The 17,388-nt window shown below is 50.3% G+C and overlaps 1 protein-coding gene across 1 annotated transcript in view; it reads left to right on the top strand.

Annotated features, from left to right (window-relative positions):
* Nucleotides 1–371: 371 nt before the first annotated feature.
* Nucleotides 372–17,388, top strand: part of LOC146839308 (uncharacterized) — a 93,728-nt gene continuing 76,711 nt past the window's right edge. The window contains exon 1 of the mRNA XM_085651332.1: nt 372–922. The gene's annotated coding sequence lies outside the window, so the exon portion shown is untranslated. The remainder of the gene's footprint in view (nt 923–17,388) is intronic.

The following is a 17,388-nucleotide window of genomic DNA, read 5'->3' as shown; positions in this document are numbered from 1 at the left end:
AAGACATGGCTCCATAAAGATAAGAAAGCTTTCACGGCAGAAGGAAGGCAGACGAGCCCGTCCAAATGGGACGGCTCAGAAAGCCAATCAAAAATGTCACACACACCTCTTTTCCAATGGCTGGCCACCGTTTAGCATAAACGGTGACTCCTGCCAATGGAAAAGTGGGGCAGGGCTTAATGCCCTTTACAGAAACTAACCAAAGTCATTAAATCTCGCCAGCGAGACTGCGCATGTGCGCAGCCTACACCAGGCGAGACGTAAAAAGGGTATGTGTCTGAGGTCGGCACAAGAAACAGGCAAGCTGTAGTAAGTGAGGCCAAGGAAATAACGTAAAGGTTTTAGTTTTTTTGCAGGTGTCCTTCAGGATTACTGAGTCACAGCAGGTGGTGCTGACAGTCTCCTCCCTGGGCAGACATTTACAGACTGCAATGGGGCAGGGGATGTGTGGTCTGTGAGGATCTGAAAATGAAGGTGACTGCAAACAGGGCTCCTCCTTCCACTGGACAGACGGACAGAGCCCTAGGGGTTCTCACTCCTCTGCAGGAGGCTGGGCAGAGAGGAAGATGCTATGACCCGCTGCTGCTGCTGACGCTGCTGCCGCTGACCCGGACACTATCACACTCACAGGCCTCAGGAGAGCTCATCAGCATACGGAACTGCCACTGACTCTGCCGCTGCTGACCCGAAAGCAGACATTTGTTGGGTGGGAGGGGTAATGTAACGCTAAGAGGACGCTTCATTCAGCCTTCTCTGCTGGTGCTAACTCTATCGCGATTGACCCGGAAGCAGAAATTTGGCTCAGAAAACAAAGATGTTTCGAACAACCTCCGCGCTGGTGCTGTCGCTGCCTCTGGTCACCCGGAAATGAATCCGTTCCTGAGTTAACTACACAGGGGAGCAGTGGCAGCAGCGAGGGGAGGTGAGTCCAGGGTGTGAGGAGGGCAGAGAGTGAGAGTCCAGGGTGGTGGGGAAGAGGGGAGGGGGTGAGTCCAGGGGGCAGTGGAAGTGAGTCCAAGGGGGAGAGGAGGTGAGTCCAAGGGGAAGAGGAGGGAAGTCGTGGGGGGATGAGGGGAGGTGAGTCCAGGGGGGATGAGGGGAGGTGAGTCCAGGGCGAAGAGGGGGTGAGTCCAGGGGGGAGAGTGGAGGTGAGTCCAGGGGAGAGAGGGGAGAGGGGAGGTGAGTCCAAAGGGGAGAGGAGGAGAGGTGGGTCCAGGGGGGAGATTCCAAGCGGGGCATTATTATTGACTTCATGAACTAAAAGGCAGAGGGGCCGATAAAAGCCATTTCTCCTGATTGTGAAACAACTGTTAGTCGGATTGACAATGCTTTTATGCTGGATGTCATGTAGCAGATCTTTGGTTATAAGAGCTTTAGATCTATGAGGTCTTTTCGCCTGAAGGAATGTCTTTCCACATTTCTGGACAAAATATCACCTTTTCTAAATGATTCATATTTAGATTTTCCTAATGACCCTAAATTATGTGTTGTATAATGTTTGAAATCGTATGAGCTTTGTTCAATGGGATTCAAGCAAGATGCTGAAGGCCATTTTTTGATTGCAAAAGCCATTTGTTCCTGTCAGATCAGCTGATCTGGTCAGATAGGTTGGGCGTTTTATGGCAGAAGACTGGGTTGACATGAGTACATTGGGGCACACTCAGTCAGGGGTTCAATGGCACCAAAACATGTTTATTAGGCTCTAGGTTAGAGAATATTATGAGGGTATAGATTGGTCATCTGATTTTACTTTCAAGACATTTTATTATAAGCCAATAGCCAATGTGGCATCAGTGCTCGTTGACACGCTTTAAACAAGCAAAATCTCAGCCTCCGTTCCTGACATAGAATTAAAAATGTTATAGCGTTTGCCTCAAGAATTTTCAATTCTATTAAGGGCATAGGGCGAGGATTATCCCAGCGTTAGTCAACATGTGCATTAGATGTGAATGAGGGCCTAATTTACATGTTGGCGGCATGTCCGATGTAGATGCTGGACATGTAGTCCTTTTATGCTGTTTCTTACCGCCAGAAGGAACAATGAAAACATTATAATGCTCTGCTCACCGAAGACTCCCATGATGAAAGGAGCATTATATTTTTTGTTTACAAAAAGAAAATCCCGTAAAAAACCAATTACTCTCTGCTATAGGGCTGCGTCCTGCTGGTACAGCCCCATAGAACAGAGTAATACACATTGCCAGGAACCGCCTTCATGTTTGATAAATGACTGCCTGCTTAGCGGTCATTTATTAATTAGGCGGATGGTCTCTCCACCATGGGGATAGAGTAATGTACTTTCTGCCCATGGTGGAACTGCATACCATCCGCCCAATAATAAATCAAGCTCTTAATATTATATTCCAGGATTGTGCCGTGTTGGTCATTTGATGTCCTTTTCTGTTATTTAAATGTTCTGTTTCGGGTTGGACGTTACCTTGTTTGAAGTTGTTTCTCGTACTAAGCAGAAGCAGGAGTAAAGGCCGTTCTGTAAAGCTGCACGGCCAAATGGGTATTGCACCAATAACAGGTTGGATCCTGTGGTTCTTCTGGATTTGCTGTCCTTAGTGACACTGTTTTCTCTTCCGTGACCACCTGGAGGGTTCTAGGCTATAGTGGAATTCTGTATCATACCATCCATATTGGAGTTACAGTGGCTTTTTGTTCTTCTGTAAGTGAAGTTCCAAGTTGTTGATCTTTTGTTGGACTGAGTAAAGAAAGAGGAGTCCTTTTGGTGCCTCTGATTGATAAAAGGACATGTATGTGCTGATTAATCACTAAACTGATGGGAAATGTAGTTTTTTGTGTTTGACTGTTCTTAATGGCTGCTGCGAATATTGCAGCAAAGATTGAGAAGCATAATCTTCACCTCTGTATTGTTAATAAAATTGATTGTTCTTGACGCAAAACCTACTAAATCTTTTATCCTTTTAAATGTTCTATTACGTTGTACACTCCAGTGCACATGAACAGTATCCAGCTTACAGAAAGCCCTTTAAATGTTCAATTATGGCATACACTCCAGTGAGTGTGAACAGCTTCCTGTTTAAGATACATGTATGATACCCCTCCATCTCTAGGATTCTCTGAGGCCACATGTCATATGTTGCTTTGTACTGCAGGAGAGAAATTAGTTTATAACATTCTTCAGCCAGGCTCACGAAGCAGCAGGGTTAACACCGTCATCGCACAAGTACTATCAAAAGTTCACATGCTCTTCTCTGTTAATGCTGGTAAGTGAGAATTGACACCTCACACCTGGAATATTGAATGTGGTGCCAGAATATTCCAGGGAATCTTCATTTGCAACACTGCTTTAGCTCATTATACATCTGGTTCTTGTCTTTCGTACTGATACAGCTGCGTGGACGTGAGTCAAATATTATCTGCTATTGCTGTCAACTTGTGACCACTTCTTTAGCACCAAGATATGCGGTGTATTATCACATCTCCATCACCGGACACTGACTTCTACCATCCATCACCAACATTCTATTACATCATGCACACACCACAGTAGCTTAGGTAGGTCACAGGTTTAGCCACGGCCAGTGAACACCACAAGGACTCTCTATCTCCTCCCTACAGGATGTGTATTGAAGTCAGACTGTTGAGCTTGGCCTTTGGAGTCAAGAACTGAGAGGAGCAGCTCAGGGTGTGGACACAACAAATGATGGGAGACAGCAACTTGGCAACCTTCCAACTCGGTGCCGCCGTGTGTCACTCAATATTGGCTGCGCAGGTGATATCACACGGTTCGCACACAATTAGCTGGAAATCCCTTCAGAGATCAGATTTCCTGCGAAATGTTTGGAGGTTCTGTGACGCCGATGTCCATGTGAGTTTAAACCATCCCGGGACAGTGGCAGCTGTCTCAGAAGCTTTGTTTTTGGTGTTGGGGTGAATTTAAAGTGCCACAGGTTGTGCTCTGTGGAAAGACCTACCACCTTCAAGGACCTGACTCACATCACACATATTGAAAAATGTTTATAGGTTGGCAGGTCTGAACCTGTGACCCCTCTAATCCTACTGAGCACCCTCAAACCCTTCGAGTTTCATAAGTTTCATACATCTGGGGTGGAGCAGCACCGGTATTCCATCTTAAATGTTCCAAAGTGCTCTCATATATGCAAAGTTAATACGCATTCTATGTTGGGACCAAAGTTTTCAGCTTATGCATTTCTCTCTCCATTTTATTAGCTCAGCAGCTCATCAGCAACATTGAACTATAGAACACATTCAGGAACTACCTATTCCATGGGACCCAAGCCTAAAGAAAACAGTCCACTAATGACAGTTCCTCCTTTCTAGCAAAAGAGGTTAAGCACCTCTACTTTTTTTTTTTCTTTTCTCTGTAGCCAGATAAGTGTTTTTTCATATATGGGTATTATAGGGAAACAATGTGCATGATTTGTGACTGCTCTGCTACTTTAATCTCTATATGTCAAGTCATCCCCTGGGGTTCATTATTCTTGTTAAATAGTTTTCCCCACTGAGTTCTTGGTGTTTCATCTGCCTGGCCTCCCGCCCCTGTGACAGCTGTGTTTGGCAGTCGCAGGGTCAGGAAGTGCACACATGGTGACTGCACGCTTGCAAAAGCTTGAACTGTACTCTGGCTGCTGGGGAGTTTTAGTGCTGCATACCCCAGTCAATAATCCGATTCGCGCAGTGACGGGTGTGCGCTACTAGAGGGTGCTTGAGTTAGAATGCGCAGCTTTGCATCTCACAAGCACCCATCATTCTTTCCTCTCATAGATTGGCAGAGTATCAGCAGAGTGTACGTTTAATTTCACAGCTGCATTACTTACCTTTTTTTCCTCCTGAAAGTTGGCGTTTATGCATGAGGAAGGGATTTATTTTGGGGAGTACATTAGGTGCTCATCTGCATAGCATGATTTGTACAATGTATCCAGGGGTGTTTTTGGGATACGGGCAGTAATCTAAGGAGAACAGTGGGGAGCGACAATTGACTTGAGGGCAATTACCCTCCTAGATTCCAAGTAGCCCTTCCTAATGCCAGGGTGAATACTTACAATTACACCTGAGCACCATGGCAGATGATGGAAGGGAGTGTGGGGGTGGGGCACACCTTAGGCAATCAGGTGGTCCCCCCTTTGATGAAGCGTTTGCTGCTATAGATGCATCTTTACAAAGGACAGTCTCGAACTTCTTGGAGCAGGTGAGCAGGCAAATCCTCTCATTAGCATCGAAACGCTCTATGCACCCCAGCTGGGGAAAGGTTGGTCTGTCACGTGTCCCATTGAACTTCAAGGGAAGCTATGAGGCTGGGTAAATCCAAGGCCAAAAGACCATCACAACCTCCTACTTCTAATGCTTGGAAAGTCCAAGTCAGGCCTTCCTGAAAAGGCGCCTGACATCCTAGTACGAGTTTGATCCTGACCATACCCCTGGAGAGGAGGATCTAGTTGCACTGGCAGACCTCGATGATGGGGCTGATTCTGAAGCTCATGACCTGGGCGATAAATTGGGGTGAGAAACCGGGCCCCCATCTGATTCAGCATCCAGATAAAGATCAGCCTCTTGACTCTGGATGTTAGAAACTCTATTGCCGATTTGAGTAATTTGGTGAAACAGCAAAGAGCCGATGAGAGCCCGATGTGTAAGGAGACAAGTTTGTAGAGTTAAACCTTTGACACAGGGATCTCTCCACTTTCTTCCCTGAGACTTCTACAACTTCTTTTTGAGGTGACTAGATCTGGTTAGCTGAACAACGTCAGTCCTGTAACCCATTTTAAACAACTGAATCACTCAGTTGGACCAGTACCTCTGCCATTACTCCCCACTTAGTAGTTAATGGTATTGTGCCTGCCGCTCTTAAAGACACCACAGCAAATCCTTTGCTACGAAAGCCAAAAGCAGATCCCTTGATTTTGAAAAAATTCTGACCAATATCATTACTTTCCTTTGCTCCTAGCTGTTTGAAAGATTTGTAGCCAAGGACACTAGAGCATGATTTTGGCCATCGCACAATACAGAGTCAGTGCTTCTCCCTATTATAGATGAGCTCTAATGGGAGCAGGAACCAATGCTTTAATCTCATTAGATCACTCTGCTGTCTTCGCTCAGTTGAGTACTCCATCTTGGTGAACCATGTTGAGGCTTTGGGTATCGGGTGCTAGGCCCTAAAAAGGTTCATATCATTCTTTACAGGCTGAACATGTATCGCCAGATTGGGCAACTTTTCATTCAACAAATTGCATTCAGTTTCAGAGTGACTCGTGGGTCGTCAATCTCGCCCCATTTGTTCACCAGCTATTTATGTGTTCTGACGACACCCAGATCTTGCTGTGTTTAGACAGTAAACCCTCCCCTCCCCTCCCATTCCACCAAACCATGCCTTTCCTATGGCAGTGGCTGGGTTGCAATAAACTAAAGTGAAACGTAGAGAAGACCGAAGTTCTGCTTGTTAATTACCATAATGACTTATGGCTTGATCCCTACTAGACTTCGGAGATGGACCCTCTTCCACTTGTTGCTCAAAATGTGTAGAGCTTGAAAGTAAAGATCAACAGTTCTTTCTCTGCCTGGCAAGGCCTGTCTGTTATGTCATTATGCAGGTATCATATTAAAAGCCTGAAAAAGATTGCCCCTTCTTTGACCCTAGAAAGCAGGCACCTTGTAGCAGCTGCATTGATTTACAGGTTCCTACAACCCTACTAAATGACTTAAGGTCGTTCAGAGTGCATCAGCTAAACTGATGGTCTCCTTTTGATTATTTTTCTCATGCTATACCTATTATCTAGAAACTTCACCAACCTCCAGTCCGAGAGCACATTTGTCCCATTTGTTCACCAGCTATGTTCTCCTGACTGTTTCGGTCTTCCACCCTGAATGAATACTGCCTCCTCCAAAGTTCTCACCACATTGAAAAACATTACTTCCAGTCCCACTACTCAGACCCTGTTGACCGCTATGCACGTTAGGACCAGGCCCTTCATTGCCTCAGTTTTCTCCTTACCCCAGGTTTGGTGATACCTGTTCCATGTGGTTGGTACTTGCTTCTCTAAAAAGGCCTCTTGCAATCTCTTCTGCAGTCAATATTTCAGGCTCAAACACCATTTTTGATGTCCTTATTTCACCCCCCTGCCCCCCATCTATTCAGGCACTGCCCTGTGATTCAGAGTACCTTCCCCTGCAAGGGAGAAGAGCTTTACATTTCAATAAGAGGGATGTCTTCCTCTCTTTCATCTCATTGTCTACACTGCTAAGGCTCTCAAGACCAGTTCAGTTTGGGGCTTCTGCTCATGAGAAGAGAACCAGGTATATTACTCGATTCTATGTCAGGACTGGAGGCGAGGATTATGCATTACTTTCTTCATTCTTTATTGTACAGCAGATTCAAAGATTAAACAAAAAAACTTCAAACACTACATAGCCCATGAACCAAATGGAGAATGTGTTCATGACAACCATTAACCAATCCCAACACAGTCCACATGTCCATATAAATTCATGCTTCATCTAGTACTTCCTCTTCCTTCACTGCTCCATCAGTTAAGCTCCTCACTTCCTTAACGACTCTTGTGGTTCAGTGATATTGGGGGGTACAGAGCGCTATATATTAAGAGCTTGTACTGTTGTTATTAAGCAGTTACAGTGTTTATACTGGTGCTTATTTCTGCGGCTATCATGCAGTAGGCTTCGGCCCTAGCACGTCATTATACCGTGCAAATCCCCTAGGTGGCACTGTTTTGCGCCGTCGATGGACTCTGTCAGGCGCGTTATGGCCTGTTGACCAGTGCACTATCCTGAGCACTCCACAGACCCATGACATGTGTTAGGGAGGTTGCAATGGTTTTCCTGGGAAGCAAGGACTCCCCACTTTAGCTTTCCCTCCCCACCAACCCCCGCATGACTTTGCGAACGCAGTAGGGTTGATGCCACCTAGTAGCTGATTGTCTTACTTCTAGTTACCAAGCAACTGTGATGGGGCTGCCCATCTTAATCAATACAGGGCGAGATTAGTGATATCTGGTGCTCACACCCTTACTTGTGATAGAGTCCTATTGCGACCATGAATATTCCCCTAACCTAGCCTCTGAAGAGGAATGGCCCTATCAACGTTGCTTTCCTGCAGAGGTTGACAAGCTTCTCTCCCACGCTATCACTGGAGTGCTTGCCCACCTACAGGACAGTGTGGAAAAGTTGACGTCCCAGGTCTCTGGTTACTCTGGGATCCTTGGGGACCTGTGGGCAGGGCCTAGTGGCCTATCCGTGATAACTTCTCACATGGCCCAGAAACTTGACGCAGGGCACCTGGAAGGCTTTGATCAGCTGAGAGAGGCCTTCATAAGAGTTTACGCATGTTAAAGAACACACCCTACCGGAAGGAAGCTTTCCCGGGGAAATAAGCGACTCTGTTGCACTATACTTTGACCCTGAGGAGGGGTCCCCCAAACATGGTGAGGGTGACACAGATGAGGACGGATCCTCTGATGGGGGGCAGGATTCAGGTAGACCCTGGAGCCCTGGGTCAGCCGCCTCCAAATCCTTGGAAGGGGATTCCACCTCAACCGACATGTTCGAGCCTGATGTTATTTACCACCCAAGATCCTCAAAATAGCTCCCTGACCAGAAAGTGACAGAATATGTGGCCAGTAAAATTTGCCAGCTCCTGGTTAAGCAAGTACCCGCTTGCAGGCGAAGTGCCCTAGGCTAGCTTAGGGGGCAAGATGGCTGCCACCTCTGACATAGACCCCAAGATATGTACCTTTTTTGCAAAGTACATGAAGGATCCCAAGAAGGGGATTGACCGCTCCTGGAGGGCATGTCAAGATATGTTTTTAGACGTCGTGGGGCCCCTGACAAAAATCATTGAGCTGGCAGAACAGGTGAGTCAATTTGAGACTCCCTACCCACTGATATTGTGACAGGTTGGGTGCAGGGGGCGGTATGCCTGTTAGGTAACGCCAACTGTGCTCTCTCCGCAGAGAGGCAACGTTCCCTCCTGATTGAGATAGACCCTAAATTGGGGGAGTTGTTGGAGGTAAGGGCAGTTGTTTGGTGAGCCCTTTGTGAAAGAACTTGGGAAGTTCGTGGTCACATTTGCGGCTCTAGACAGGTCGCAGACATCTATAAAAAAGAGGTCAAGCCTGCCAGAACAACGGATTTAATGGCAGCTGGCAGGGGACCTTCTTTGCCAGCCACACTGCCCAAGGAGGGGCTAACACACCCGGCGATTTCAACGGTAGGCGATAACCTTTCTTTCCCTCAAAGACTGGGGGAGGCGGAGATTTTTTGCACAGAAGTGGGCACAGATCTCGTCGGACACTTGGTTCCTGGAGACGGTACAGAGCTACCACATGGAGTCCTACAGAACTCCGGTTCTGATGGCAAGGCCGCATCTCTTGATTTTCTCGGAGCAGGACACATGCCTGATTGACTCTAAGGTACAGGAATGCCTCACCAAAGCAGCAATTCGAAGGTCAGTACTACACCCTCGAGGTTTCCTCAGCAATTGTTTCATAGTAGAAAAGAAGGACAAGGGGTTTCATCTGGTAATAAACCATACAGGCTTCAACAAGTAGCTAGTATATTGCCACTTCAAGATGGAGGGCATTCACCATCTGAGAGATCTCTTTCGGTAGGACTATTGATTGGTAATTTTGGACCTCAAAAATGCATACCTCATAGTCCCTCTATTTCCCCCACATTGCTGTTTTCTGCAATTCAAGTGGAGGGACCCGATATTCAAATTTCAAACTCTCCCGTTCGTCCTTTCCTTAGCACCATGGTGCTTTATGAAGCTCCTCAAACCAGTGGTGGAGGCCCTAAGGACGAAGGGTATCAGGTTGGTTAATTACTTCGATGATATACTCCTGATGGATCAATCACACACACAATTGTTGTCACACTTGAGCACGACTATTGCGCTCCTCCAGGATTTGGGATTCGTCATCAACAGACAGAAGTTAGAATTGACTCAGTCGCAGACCATGACCTTTCTGGGGTTCCTCAGAGACTCCAGGTCAGCCACGCTGAGCCTCCCAGAGCAGAAGATCCACAAGATCAGGAAAGAATTGACCAAGGTCCTGAAAAGGGACAGGATTTCCCTCATGCAGTTGGCCAGGATAGCTGGTTTATTGTCATGCTTGATTCAAGCCATTTTCCCGGGCCCTTTGCATTACAGGGCATTACTGCGATTGAAGGTGACTCGTCTACGGAGGGGTCGCACCTGTTCAAAACTTGTTTCTCTGACCGTGGAGGCCAAAACAAAACTATAATGGTAGACCACCTGGAGGCGTTGATCAGATGAGCGATCCTCAGATCTCTCACAGACCTGATAATAGAGTTGGATGCTAGCCAGCTGGGTTGGGGTTCCAGATGTGGTACGATCTTCATGAAAGGCAGATGGACAGAGTGGGAGATGAGTTTGCACATCAACTGCCTGGAACTTCTCGCAGGGTTGTTTGCAATCCTATCTCTAACGTGGGACACGGTCTCCTGCTGCGTCCTCCTGAGGATGAAAAATACAACAGCAGTCTAATATATCAATCGGTTGGAACTACCCACTCAAGAGCATTAGCAGAGCTGGCCAAGGACTTTTTGCACTACTGCCTCCATCTCCAGATTTCGGTGACGGCGGAGTACCTTCCGGGGTCTCAGAACACAGTGACGGAATAGAACTCCAGACATTTCAAGGATTCCAGCAAATGGACCCAGTGACATTCAAGGCCCTGATGGACCGACGGGATCCATGCAACGTGGGCCTGTTTGCCTCAAGACTGAATGCCCAACTGCCATGGTATGTCAGCTGCCGACCGGATCCGGGAGCATTGGCGGTAGACTCCTTCCTGCAAGACCTGACGATAGGTCAAGGCTATGTGTTGCCACCATTTCTTCTGATTCCCCAAGTGCGGTCTCAAGTCCTGCGTCAGAGAACTTCTTTGTTCTTCATAACACGGACATGAAGTCTCAGGCATGGTTCCCAACCCTGTTGGAGCTATTGTGGGTGGCCCCAGTGCAACTTCCATCGTTCCCCGGGATCCCAGCGGCCGTCCACATCCACTGGTCTTACAGGGTCACCTCAGCCTCATGGCTTGGAGGTTTTAGGCGATGCTGGGCAGACGGCAGACGGCAGACTTTTGGATGAAAGTGAGAGGCTCATCTAGCAGGCATCGGCCCCCGAGACAGTCCAAAGGTACAGATCGGCCTGGAGAAGATGGGTTGATGGTGTGCGGAGAGACGCCTGGATCCTACGTGGACGCAGATAATCTTCATCTTGATTTTCATGCAGAACTGTCTTGCTCTGGGCTTCTTTATTGAAGGGGGAATTCTTTCAGATCTACAATTTCAGCGGGACATCATCCCATCAACAACGTTACAGTGGGGAAACACCCATGGGTGTGTAAACTGCTCCAAGGCATCAGAATGTCACAGCCCCTGGAACCCAGATACTCTGGGTTACTGGACGTCCGTCTAGTACTACGTCATCTTTAGGGCTGGCAGGATAATCATTACCTTTCTAGGAAGGAGATTTCAGCTAAATTGGCCATGTTGCTATGCCATGTTGTCACCTGTAAGAGAGTGTCTGATGTCAGAGCATTAGACATCACAGTGAGAGTTTTCACTCTGGAAAGGGTTACCTTCACTATATCTCCAAGAACCAAAACTAATACCAGGTCAGCAATTTATCCAGCTTTTGAGGGTTCTCACAAACTTTGTGTAGTGTGATACCTTCTTAAGGCCTGCGAGGAGATGATGGCAGAAGTAAGGCAGCCCGCTGAGAGACAACTGTTAATTACCATCAAGAATCTGTTCAAGGGAGGAGCCTAGCCCTTGACCAAGATGGCCGCGTGAGCTTTGAGCTCCCGAGACCCTCGTGCCCTCCGTCGTCTATCCTGTATCTAATCCTGTTTGTATGCATGGCATCGTGTAGATGACCTGTCAAGGAGGCGATTGATGCCACCCGAGGTCGAATCGCCCACCGGGAACCGGAGTTATGCATGGCGGAAGATTGAGGCCTATCTCCGAGGGATGCCAGGGGCTCGAGTTGGCAGGATGCCCGACCTCTAATTGAACAACAGCGGCAAGGCGAGGTGTGAACTGCCGGACGGAGGTCCCTATCCTTTCACTTTCACTTTCTCGCCCTTTGTCTGCCCAGCCCAGGGAGTGCTCACGGCTGCCTTATTATCATTTGGACGCTCTGCCTGCCACACTGGCGACCCATCGCTAGACGAAGCACTCCTGCTCTCTCTCGCTGAGAGAGGGCAGTCCTGATTGAACCGACTTGCTTGAACCCACCATGTCGGGCAAAGCAGAGGTGGACCGGCCGAAGCCTAAGGCCACCAGGCGGGGAGCCTATACTCAAGCCAATAACATGGACCGCTATGCCCAGCAGAGGGGGTCACCGGGTGCACCGAGCCAGTCCCCGGACACACAGAAGACTGCCTCACCCTTGGCCCCGGAGCTCTCACTGCAGGATGTCATGGGCGCGCTCGACGGACTGCAGACTTCGATGGGAAGACAGTTTGATGCCCTGGCGCACAAAGTGGATACCATCTTGGTGGATGTTAATCTGATCCGCGCGGATTTGGGCAAAACAAATGAACGGGTCAAATCCCTGGACATCAAGACCACGGGCCTTGCTGATGATGTCTCGGACCTGCAGACCGAGGTCCGTAAGTTGCGGACCGAGAGTGATCTCGCCGCCCGCCGGCTGGAGGACTTCGAGAGCCGGGCCAGGCGCAACAACGTGCGCGTTATCGGGGTCCCGGAGTCATCGGACGAGACTTCCGTGGACCTGCTCGTGGAGGACTTGGTGCTCAACCATCTGCAGCCTAAGGGTCTTGGGAAGTTCTTCGCAGTTGAGAGGGCCCATAGAGTGCCGGGTGGGAGGCCCAAGGTGGGAGCCCCACCGAGGCCGATTGTCGCCCGGCTCTTTCATTTTCGAGACCGGGACGCGATCCTGCAGGCCTCGAGGGTAACGGGCCCGGTCCCCTTCCAGAACGCGTCGGTGAATTTCTATCCTGACTTCACCCAGCAGGTGCAGAGGCAGCGGCAGGGCTTCCTGGGGGTGAAGAGGAGGCTTCGGGAGAGGGAACTGAAATACGCCATGCTCTTCCCTGCCAGACTGCGGGTGGTGTATGAAGACCGAACATTCTTCTTTGAGTCGCCTGCCATGGCGGATGAATGGCTGGACGCTCTGCCTCGACGACGCACGGAGGAGGACACTGCCGTAGACGGGGACTCTGGCCGGGATGAACAAGGTTGATGTCTTCGGAACCGGACTGACTCGGACTGACTTTAGATAATGACTTGCAGTAAATACGGAGGTTGTGTGAGGACGAGGGGAGCTCTTTCCTCCCTTAGGGTACTTTTTGTAGATTTTGGGTTTGGTAGGGCGACAGGCACACTGCAAGTTGGGGGGGCTTTGTAAGCTGCAGCAGGGGTGCAGGGTGGGGGGGGTTTCCGGGATTTTGGGTTTGTTGTTGGGGGGTTTGTTTTCGCAAGGCATAGTGATTATTTCCAGGGCTGTTCCATGGTGGCTCTTCGGGTGTGGGGTGGGCCTCTTTACGTTTGGGGATGGGGGGTAGGGGTTTAAGTGTTATAAGCTGGAATGTTAATGGTTTGGGGGATCGCATTAAGCGTGGGATTGTTTTGCAATTCTTGAAACGGTCATTGCCGTATGTCGCCCTGCTGCAGGAGACGCATCTTATAGGTAATACGTGCTATGCTCTGAATAGGAAGGGTTACAAATTCATAGCTCATTCGGGATTCTCCTCTGGGTCCAGGGGTGTGGGCATCCTAGTCAGAGCCTCGCTACCATTTGAGGTGGACTCCACCATTGTTGATGATAGGGGGAGGTTTGTGGCGGTGGCGGGGCGGTGGGAAGGAAGAACTTTGGTTTTAGTTTCGGTTTATGTCCCGCCAGCCCTGCAGGCCTCCACGTTTACAGATCTGGGTAGGGCCTTGCTGGATCTCCCGGGGGGTATGCTTGTGGTGGGAGGTGATTTCAACGCTGTTGGCTCCGGTCTGCTGGATAGATACCCGCCCAGAGACACAGGGGGGGCTCAGAAGTGGCTTCCAGACTTTCTAGAAACGCTTGGCCTCATAGACTGTTGGAGGCTCCGGCACCCCACACAGAGCCAATACACTTTCCACTCCGGGGCGCATGGTAGCCTTTCTAGGATTGATTACCTACTCACTCTGGCTGCGCATGCCTCATTGGTGTCCGAGGCCAGGCACATGGCGCGTGGTATATCTGACCATTCGCCAGTGTGGGTCAGGCTGGATCTAGGTCGGGAGGGAGGGGGAAGGGTGGCCCCTATCAACCCTTGGTACTTCCGAGACCCCAAGATGCGCAGCGCGCTGGTAAAGACAGTAGATAATTTTTTCAAGGACAATCAGGGATCCGTGGACTCGGCGCTGTCGCTGTGGGAAGCATTTAAGACCGTGCTGCGGGGGGAAGCCCTCTCCCTTGTAGTGGCTGCCAAGCGGCGGAGAGATGGCGAGGTTTTGCAGGTTGAGGAGGAGATCGCGGCTTTGGAGGGAGCGCTGGAGGAGGAGGTTACAGAGGCCTCACTGCATGAGCTGTGCTTGAAGCAATCCGAGTATAAGGACCTAGTGACTAATGCCGCTAAGACCCTCAGTAGGGAACAGCAGGGCCGTCTGTATGATGTTGGTGACAAGGCCGGGAAACTCCTGGCTTGGCTGGATAAAAAAGAACGGGTTAATAGAGTAGTGCCGGAGTTGACGGGAGAGGGGGGAGATGTGATTGTGGAACCTGAGAGGATTGTACAGTGTTTCTCGGACTATTTCCGAATGGTTTATGCCTCAGTGTCGGACAGGCCGCCCGAGGACTCGCGTGACCTCCTGCGTGATATCGCATTGCCCTGTCTCTCCGATATAGATAGGGACGATCTAGATGCAGACATAACGGTCGACGAGGTGGCGGGGGCTATCCGCGCGTTGAACTCGGGCAAGGCCTCGGGTCCGAACGGCTTGCCGGTCGACCTGTACAAGCTGTTTCCGGATAGGGTCGCCCCTCACCTGCGCGCCATGTTCGTGGAGGCGCGGGGGAGTGGGGCCCTCCCGTTGGATCAGAGACTGGCGACAATTGTGGTTATACATAAAGAGGGCAAACCCCGAGATAAGTGCGCCTCATATAGGCCTATCTCACTCCTTAACGCAGAGCCGAAAATTCTGGCTAAAATCCTGGCGGTCCGGTTGATTAGGGTACTCGGTGACTTGGTCCACCCGGATCAATCCGGATTCATCCCGCACCGTAGCACTGCGTTAAATCTTCGGCGCCTTCATGGTGTAATCGCCAGGGCGGGCACGCTGCGCGAACCAGCTATTGTGGCGTCTCTTGACGCCACGATGGCCTTCGACACGGTGGAATGGGCATATTTGTGGGCCGTGTTGACCAAGTTCGGCTTTGGCCACGGTTTTGTGAGCTGGGTGAGGTTGCTGTATGAGGGACCTCTTGCGAGTGTGGTGGTAAATGGCCGGGCGTCGACTCCGTTTCAGCTAGGGAGGGGTACTCGTCAAGGTTGTCCCCTGTCGCCATTGTTGTTCGCCCTCGCCCTTGCGCCGCTGGCTGCGTGGATACGCTGGCACCCGGATATACGGGGACTTAGATGGTCGCCTGAACACGAGGACCGCATTTCGCTTTATGCTGATGACATCCTATTGTATCTTGCCTCACCCAAGAAATCACTCATAGTGGTCTGTGACGTACTCACATCTTTCGGTAGGAACTCGGGTCTTGTTATCAACTGGAGTAAATCGTATTTATATGTTCTTAGTGGCGAGGTCCCACCGATCCCTCGAACGTGTTCGATCCAGGTCGCTCAGCAGGGCTTCGTGTATCTGGGGATCTTTATCTCCATGGACTCTGCTGTGCGATATGAGAGGAACCTGCTCCCCCCCCTAGCGCGCCTGAGGCGGGATGTGGAGGGCTGGCGGAGGCTGCCGCTCTCCCTCGTTGGGCGCGCGGCCCTGTTCAAAATGATGTCTCTTCCCCGGTTCCTCTACGCACTACAGAACACTTTGGATTGGGTACCGGCCAACTACTTTCGGGAGGTCGAAGGCCTCCAACGAACGTTGCTGTGGGATGGGCGGCCGCGAATAGCTATCGCAAAGTTGACGCTTCCATGGTACGACGGGGGTATTGCGCTTCCAGACATCCGACGGTACTATTGGGCCACCCAGCTGAGTGCGATTAATCATGGGCTTTATGGCCCTGCCCTCAGCCCTGGGTATGCCATGGACAGGTGGTTGCTGCGTGGTGGTAACTATTACAGGGCATTGTACTCGCGGTCCCTGGACTCGTCCCTCACGGGGCCCACTGGACTCGTCCCTCACGGGGCCCACTGGAGTGGCGGTGCGTGTGTGGAAGATGGCAACTGACTCGCTGGGCTGGAAGGATAGGCTCACCCTCGCTACCCCGCTGCTTGAATCTGAGAGACTGGGTAGGCTTTGGCACACAAAAGGTTTTGACAAATGGGACTTGATCGGCATCTCCAGGGTCGGAGATGTGCTGATTAAGGGGAGGGTGAAGTCCTTTGAAGAGTTGCAGAAGGAGTATGAGCTGGGGCCATCCGAGTTTTTCCGCTATATTCAGGTGCGTCACGCCCTCCGATCAGTCCTCATAGAGGGTGAGAAGGTGCCTGAGTCCTCTCCTTTGGAGGACCGGGTCCTTGATGGCCATATGCCCGAGAGCACGATCTCGCTCATCTATAAGAAACTGATCAACGTCCGGGCGGATATGCTTCTGGGGCTGAGGGACCAGTGGACTAGGGATGGCCTCGAGTTGGATGATGAGGATTGGCAGTCTGCGGTTTCCTCTCCTAAGGAGGTTGCGATCCCGTCGCGTCTGCGGCTGGTGCAGCTTAAAATACTGCATCGAGTGTATGTGACGGGGCCAAGGCTGGTCCACATGCGGCCTATGCAGGAGGGGATGTGGTATGGTGGGTACTTTCCTGCATATCATTTGGGAATGTGGTGTCATTACGGACTTCTGGAGGAGAGTCCATGCAGTGATGGGGGAGGTGACGGGCATTGCTATGCAGCCGGAAGCGCGGTGTTGCCTCCTGAATGTCTGGGGGCCCACTGACCACGATGAGGCACAGACCCAATGGGTGACTCTGGGTAACATGGTCGCTAAGAGAGATATCGCGCGATTGTGGGGCTCCGTGGGGCCCCCCACACTGACCGCGTGGAAAGAAAATATGGACTGGAGTATGCTAAGGGAGAAGACGGTATATTGCGCTAGAGGCCGCCCTCGGAAGTGGCACGCCATCTGGGGGCGGTGGAATCAATACAGGGGGGGAATATGTCTTGCCCCTGATTTGGATCCCCCCGAGGAACAGCTTTCCTCCTAACCTTCTTTCCAGCTCAGTATGGTTAATGGACTTCTTTGGC

Source organism: Triturus cristatus, chromosome 4_1 (genome assembly GCF_964204655.1).
Source record: "Triturus cristatus chromosome 4_1, aTriCri1.1, whole genome shotgun sequence".
Taxonomy (NCBI): domain Eukaryota; kingdom Metazoa; phylum Chordata; class Amphibia; order Caudata; family Salamandridae; genus Triturus; species Triturus cristatus.
The sequence above is the reverse complement of the archived record's forward strand: the minus strand, read 5'-3'. Positions and strand labels throughout refer to the sequence as shown.